Source organism: Nansenia antarctica (genome assembly GCF_963989245.1).
Source record: "Nansenia antarctica genome assembly, chromosome: 6".
In the NCBI taxonomy this organism is placed as follows: Eukaryota; Metazoa; Chordata; class Actinopteri; order Argentiniformes; family Microstomatidae; genus Nansenia; species Nansenia antarctica.
Genome location: NC_137676.1, coordinates 30,913,474 through 30,921,105, shown reverse-complemented (window position 1 = coordinate 30,921,105; position 7,632 = coordinate 30,913,474).

The following is a 7,632-nucleotide window of genomic DNA, read 5'->3' as shown; positions in this document are numbered from 1 at the left end:
CCTCTTCTGCCAGTGAAGAAACCTGATGGTTCATATCGTCTGGTACCGGACCTACGTGCTGTGAATGAGGTGGTCGTCAGCTATCCAACTGAAGTTCCTCATGTGCTGTTGACTCAGATTACATCGACAGCCAGAGTGTTTAAGTTTAGAACAGACCTACAAGCTTTGCCTTTAAAGGGAGCTGATATAGAATATTGGGTTGATGGGTCTTGTTACCGGGTAGGAGAAACTTTGTGCGCTGGGTATTCTTTAGTTAAAGCACAAAATTCAAAGTTTATTGTGGAACAGGCTGTGGCAGTTCCTCAGCCTTGCTCAGCTCAGTTGGCTGAATTGATTGCCCTCACAGAAGCATGCAACTTGGGAACCGGACGGAGAGTGACAGTGTACACCGACTCTGCCTATGCACATAATGTTTGTCATTTTAATGGAGCTGTATGGAAGGGGCGGGGTTTTAAGAGAACTGATGGTTCGCCTATACAGCACCACGCACAGATCAGGAAGCTGTTACAAGCCATGATGAAACCAAAGGAATTAGCCATAGTGAAGTGTGCCGCACACAGGTCTGAATCATCACATGTCACACAGGGTAACAGGGCTGCAGATGATGCAGCCAAAGCTATCACAGGAGCAGACAAAGCAGGTAAAGTTCTTCTGGTCACGCATGAAGTACAATTACAGGGCATGGTCACACTTGAGGATTTATTGATGTTACAGAGTAGAGCAACTATGTTAGACAAGAACGTTTGGCTTGCAAGGGGGGCAAGTCAGGATGACACAGGTCTATGGAGGAATCATGAGGGGTTGGTTGTAGCACCCTCAGATTTATTAGGCATGTTAATACGGGAAGCTCATGGATTAGCACATGTGGCTAGGGGGGAAGTAAGACGCAAGATCACCAAGGAATATGGGTTCTGGAGTCCATATTTGATGGAACAGATTGACCATGCTTTAGGTCAATGTGGGGTATGTTGGAGGAACAACATCAGAGTGGGTACACCAGTGGTGTCTGGGCATATCCCTACCCCAATTGGGCCACGGGTGGTGGACAGGGGGGTGGATGTACAGAGTAGACAGGATGTTGTGCCAACAGGTGCCGAGGTTCCCAGAGAACCTGAGAAGGAGGAGCTACGACGAGATGCTGTGGTGTTGCCAGAGCCAGTGGCAATGCCAGTGGAATTGCCAGTGGCAATGCCAGAGTTACAGCCAGTGACATTACCGGCAATGCCTGAAACCAAGGTGACAGTGGAAAGCTGTCCAGATGCCAATGAACCAGAAACCAACGAAGCAGAGAGTGTTGACAGTCTGGAGGTCCAGCCTGGGAGTGTCCAAAGCCTGGACACCTGTGCTACTGGGGATGCTGGTGTGTACCTGCATCATGCTTCAGATGATGCTGAGGGCGACTCCCCAGACCTTGATCAGCGTGGGAGGGGACCAGACGACTGCCTGAACCTGAATGACACTGACGGACGACGACCAGTTAGGAAGAGATTAAAGACTACGCATAGGGTAGTGAAGCAGCAGATCAAAGGGAACGACGGGAATGGACAGCAGATGATAGCATGGCTGGAAACGGTCTTAGGGGCATGGGAAACTTATTTTGCTAAGATAGGAGCACCTATTATAGCGGACATGCTGCTGAACAAGTCAAAGACCCAGGAAATCATCGTAGACTTCAGGAGGAAAAAGTCCGAGATCCAGCCCCTGCTCATCGACGGAGAGAGCGTGGAGAGAGTCTCAACCCTCCGATTCCTGGGGATGCACATGCGGGATGACCTGACCTGGAAGGACAACACAAAAGCCACCATCAAGAGGGCACAACAGCGGCTATACACCCTGAGAGTCCTCAGGAAGGAACACAGCAAGCAGGAGATACTGGTGACCTTCTACCGCGGCGCAGTGGAGAGCATCCTCACCTACGGCATCTGCAACTGGTTCTCCAGCTGCACAACAGCGGAGAGAAATGCGCTACAGAGAGTCGTGAGAACAGCACAGAAGTTCACCGGCGCCCCCCTCCCCTCTCTGGAAGAGCTGTACAACACACGCTGTCTCAGGAAGGCCTCCAAGATCTCCAGGGACCCGACCCACCCTGGGTACGAACACTTTACCAGGCTGCCCTCGAAAAGGCGGTTCAGGACCCTGGCCGCAAGGACAAACAGACTGAAGAACAGCTTCTACCACAGGGCCGTCCAGGCCCTGAACACAGCAAAGACCTAGGTTCGGGGCCCTGGACAGTCTGGACGGATTGATGGCAGCTGCTGGACTGAAAAAAATCAGGTGTAGTGCTGAGGCACAAACATGTACATTTCAAGCCTGCAAACTGCGACACTTTAAATAAATGTGAAATAATACTATTGTGCAATATGACAACCCTAGTCGTCTATCTGTACAGTATAGTACAGTGGATAGTGTACATAGCCTTTATTTATGTAAACCAGCTCCTTCCCTTCTTGTGATTTTTTATAAAAGTTTTATTTATTTTTTTTCCTTTCCTAACACCAGGGGAGCCACCCCTCCTAAATTTCGTTGTTTGGTACCTGTACTGTAGCAATGACAATAAAGTCCATTCATTCATTCATGATTTTTGACTTTCTTATGAGACAGGGCCTCATTGACTGTTTTTGGAAAATCAGTCACTCAGTCCACGTTGATGAACTTTTCAGAAGACTAGTCCTCATCTGAGGTGAAGATCTATTCATTCATGCATTCCCTTTGTCCTGTACTTACTGTTGGAGAATTATGTGTTATGATAACTGAATGTGATTATTTGTGTATTGTTTGTTTATTTCTATATCGTATGTGATTGATGTCAGTTGAGAAGTGATGTGATGGTTACGCAAAGCTGGGAGAGAGGTTCTGTTCCTAGCGCAACGAAGAAAAAGCTCCTGACTATAGAAAGGTTATCAATCTGAGACAGCGGTAAAGGTTGTTCTCCAACTGGGTTCAAGTGCTAGTAACCTCTGACCCTGAAGATGCAAGAAACAAGAAGACGTCGGTCGTTGGAAGTTTTTGTGTTGAAATGTGTATGATGTACTGTGTTTAGATTAATTTCGATTGTTATTTTTAGGATTCTTTTTTTTATTGTTGATTGTTTTATATTTGGTTTGTATGATGTCTTTAATTGCTGGTACTGGTGCTGGGTTGGTCTGTGTTATTATGTGTCTTGTGTTGTGTGTTGGTGTAGTTTTTCTGTCTGTTGTTGTTTGTGTTTTTTGGTTTCTTAGCTGCATTATGTGGGGTTTTGTGTTTTTGTTTTTGTTTTGTGGTCGTTTAATTTCGGAACACCAATATGTAGTATATTTTCACTTGATTGCACACACACATGCATGGTATGTGGTGTGGGCCTGTCCTGCTGGTAATGGGGGTTTTACGACTCTTTGTTGGAGATGGTCATTCACAAGAGGGAGGACCTAAAGGCCTGTATCTTAAGATGGCGGTTTATGACCTCCTGGCCTCTCCCCCTTGACCATCTCTAGGTAATGTGATAGGACCATTATCTGTGACTGTATTTTGACTGTATTTGCATACTATTGTTTATAAGTAAGGGTGTGGGCTCTGAGGGGCCTCTCTCTCTTCGCTCTCTCTCTCTCTCTCTCTCTCTCTCTCTCTCTCTCAGCTTGACCAAGCAGCTCCTCTCTGTCCCCCTCTCTCTCTCTCTCTCTGAGCTTGACCAAGCAGCTCCTCTCTGTCCCCCTCTCTCTCTCTCTCTCTCTCTCTCTCTCTCTCTCTCTCTCTCTCTCTCTCTCTCTCTCTCTCTCTCTCTCTCTCTCTCTCTCTCTCTCTCTCTCTCTCTCTCTCTCTCTCTACCAGACCAGACCAGAATCCAGCTTTGATATCTGCCTTGTTTGAATAAATAGTCTTTAACTGCTCAAGAACTATTCTTCATTTTAGTAGCCAACAGGTAACTTAATAGACTCCAATGGGTGTAGTGGAGAGGAAACGACAAGAAACAGAGACTGGGACCTTGTTCAGCCAAAACAACCAGCTTTTCTCTGATGACATTGTCATTGAACCGCACATTCAGGTAAATATTTTAATGTAAGCTCTGTCTATACATGCATGTTACCTATGCCTAATGAAGCTCAGAGCAAGGTATATGTTTTTGCCATGTTGCTGGAAATGGTTGCAACTAAGAAAAACATACTAATGGACTGAAAATCTCCTGCTCTGCCTTGTGTTAAAAATTATTCAAATAGAAAGCATATAATGATAAAACCATGTAAAAGCAATACAACTGTTGGCTTTGTATTTTGTTACAGACAAGAACTTCCACTTAGATGCCCTTGGTGTTGGAAGACTCCAAATAAGTCTAATTTGGGGAAACATCAAGACACAATTGCAACTGTTCGTATCCAATCTGATTGTTGCAATTGACAGACCACACTGGCTCAAGCAGGTAAGTCACAGTTATACATTTTGACGCCGGTGTATTTAATTGTTTTTAAGGAACAGTTTACCCAAAAATGAAACTTGCGTCATCTCCTCACCGACATGCCACTTGAAACACAGGTGCAGTTTGTCCATATAACACACAGGGAGGTTGCCAGCACTACTTGAGTGAAAGCTAGTCCCCATTGACTTCAGTAAAGAACAACCAAAGTCAATGGGAACTAGCTTTCTCTCTAATAGTCTGCCTGTTTGTTATATGTGACAGCCGCTGGTGATTTGGTCCTCTTCTCTGCAAATCCTGAATTGCGCTGGAATTTGTTGGTTTTTTTCTCCATATTACGGAAGTTGAAGTGAAGAACACACTTAATATAACAAGCAACTGTTTTAAGATCACTAAATAGTACATTTTTGTCATCAAAGTCCATGTCCTGTGAGAAGTGTGAACAGCTCTGAATGAAATTGCATTACACACCACATTATACTTTCAGCTCCCAGATGTTCATCACTTGGCATGTGCCACTGGCTGTGAGGTACTCCATCTCATTCAGATGTGGCCCATCATAGCCAGAGATGTCATGTGTTGCCCTGAGGCATTTACAGCAGCCTCTGTTGAATACATTGGCCGCAACACCTGCCGACTAGTGACTAAAGCCAACATCTTGCTGAGTGGATACTTGGCTTTGATCCGATCAGCTAGTTTGACGGATGACGAAGCAAGGCAACTCCAGGTCGAGATATGTGACCACCACAAACTTTTCGAGAGGGTGAGTTATTATTGATATCATTATTATATATATATTTTTTTTCTTACACGATTTTGCATCAAAATGAATGAATGAATGGTCTTTATTGTCATTGCTATAGTACAGGTACCAAACAACGAAATTTAGGAGGGGTGGCTGTTCGGTTCTAATAGGGTTAAATGCTATATTCTGATCAGCCTGGTTGTAAAGCAGGCCATGCTAACCCATCGCTAGTTCAAACAGACCGTAGTAGACTTTAAACAACAAAGAGACCCGGATTCAATCATGATTATTATTTTCTTGCAAGGAGAATGAATCCCGAAGTCTCCCGTAGAGACTCCGGATTCAGACTAATCTTTCCTCCTCCGAGCCAGTCATTTAATTGTCAACACAGAAAGACACAGGAAGACACACATACAGGGGGGGCCAGCCTCGTGAGGAAGCCCACATTGCTAAGTACATACATGGGTAGGGGGAGGGGGTTTCATGGACAAGTACAGCGTTAGCATAACCAGTAACCTGGGAATGTTTAACATAAGCAGTTTCATGGGAATGTACAGCCCAACACAAACAAAAGCTGGGCCCCTCTCAACACAATGTCAGGAAGTTAAACTACCCAGCTGGCTCAGAAGATAAGGAATGTAAAGTGATGCCTTGTATGGTTGTGCTTACAGCAAAAAGCACAAAGTTGAACCTACGGAACAGGACAAAGTGTACAGTGTCCTTTTCAACAAACATATTCACAACATTAAACATTATGAAAACATCATTCAAACCTAACAGTGGCTCCCCTGGTGTTAGGAAAGAAAGAAAAAAAAAGAAAAAAAAACACAAGAAGGGAAGGAGCTGGTTTACATAAATAAAGGCTATGTACACTATCCACTATACTATACTGTACAGATAGATGACTAGGGTTGTCATATTGCACATAGTGTTATTGCACATTCATTTAAAGTGTCGCAGTTTGCAGGCTTGAAATGTACATATTTGTGCCTCAGCACTACACCTGATTTTTTCAGTCCAGCAGCTGCCATCAATCCGTCCAGACTGTCCAGGGCCCAGAACCTAGGTCTTTGCTGTGTTCAGGGCCTGGATGGCCCTGGGGTAGAAGCTGTTCTTCAGTCTGTTTGTCCTTGCGGCCATAGTCCTGTACCGCCTTTTCGAGGGCAGCCGGGTAAAGTGTTCGTACCCAGGGTGGGTTGGGTCTCTGGAGATCTTGGAGGCCTTCCTGAGACAGCGTGTGTTGTACAGCTCTTCCAGACAGGGGAGGGGGGCGCCGGTGATCGTCTGGGCTGTTCTCACGACTCTCTGTAGCGCATTTCTCTCCGCGGTTGTGCAGCTGGAGAACCAGTTGCAGATGCCGTAGGTGAGGATGCTCTCCACTGCGCCGCGGTAGAAGGTCACCAGTATCTCCTGCTTGCTGTGTTCCTTCCTGAGGACTCTCAGGATGTAGAGCCGCTGTTGTGCCTTCTTGATGGTGGCTGTTGTGTTGTCCTTCCAGGACAGGTCATCCTGTATGTGCACCCCCAGGAATCGGAGGGTTGAGACTCTCTCCACGCTCTCTCCGTCGATGAGCAGGGTCTGGATCTCGGACTTTTTCCTCCTGAAGTCCACGATGATTTCCTGGGTCTTTGACTTGTTCAGCAGCAGGTTGTTAACAGTGTGGTTTGATTAGATATTAATTCATATTAACATATTAACTCATATTAACACCATTTAGCAGAAGTAAGTACATTTTGGTGTCATATTTTCTTTAAGATATGGAAAGCAGATGTTGCAAACCGTGCCAACATACATTGTGGCTATCACACTGGAGAGCAAACAGATGTGCTGGGCCACCCCATGATTGGAGACTGCAACCGCTTTGAACGATACCACCACAGGGTCAAGGACATGGGTAAATGTAACTACACATACAGTATTTAAGGCCATATAGGTGCTTAACCCTTGTGTGATGTTCACTTTTTGGACCCTTTCGTACTGTTCGGGTCCAGTTGACCCGGGACATCATTGGGGTTTTAAAAGCACTTGTCTTGACACGGTGCTTCTAGTCCCAAGGGTGACCCGTACAAGGGGGTATACTCAGGGCGCAAGAAAGCCCCAAAATAGCCCATAATATTAAAGGGCGCCTCCTGTGGGCACAAATAATGCACAAAAGGTACTGTGTACACATTCAAAAGTGCATATCTTTTGTTCTGGTGGATCTAGGGCGCTGCCCTTTGGAGAGGCTGGAGCAGATCTGATGCTTAGTAACAACCCACAAAGTGTCAGACCCCTGGGAATAGGTGGGGCCGAACAACAGCATGATGAGTAGAAGCATTTTTATGCACATGATGCCTCTAACTTTGAAAATGCAAAATCCACTATAATAAAGACCTGGGTGTCATAAATCATATTTATCTAGGAAAAATGTTAATGAAACAATGTTTTCATTGCTGTTTATTATTTTGAATGTATATTGTCAATTGACTTTCACATTTATCTAATTATAATCAAAGCTGTA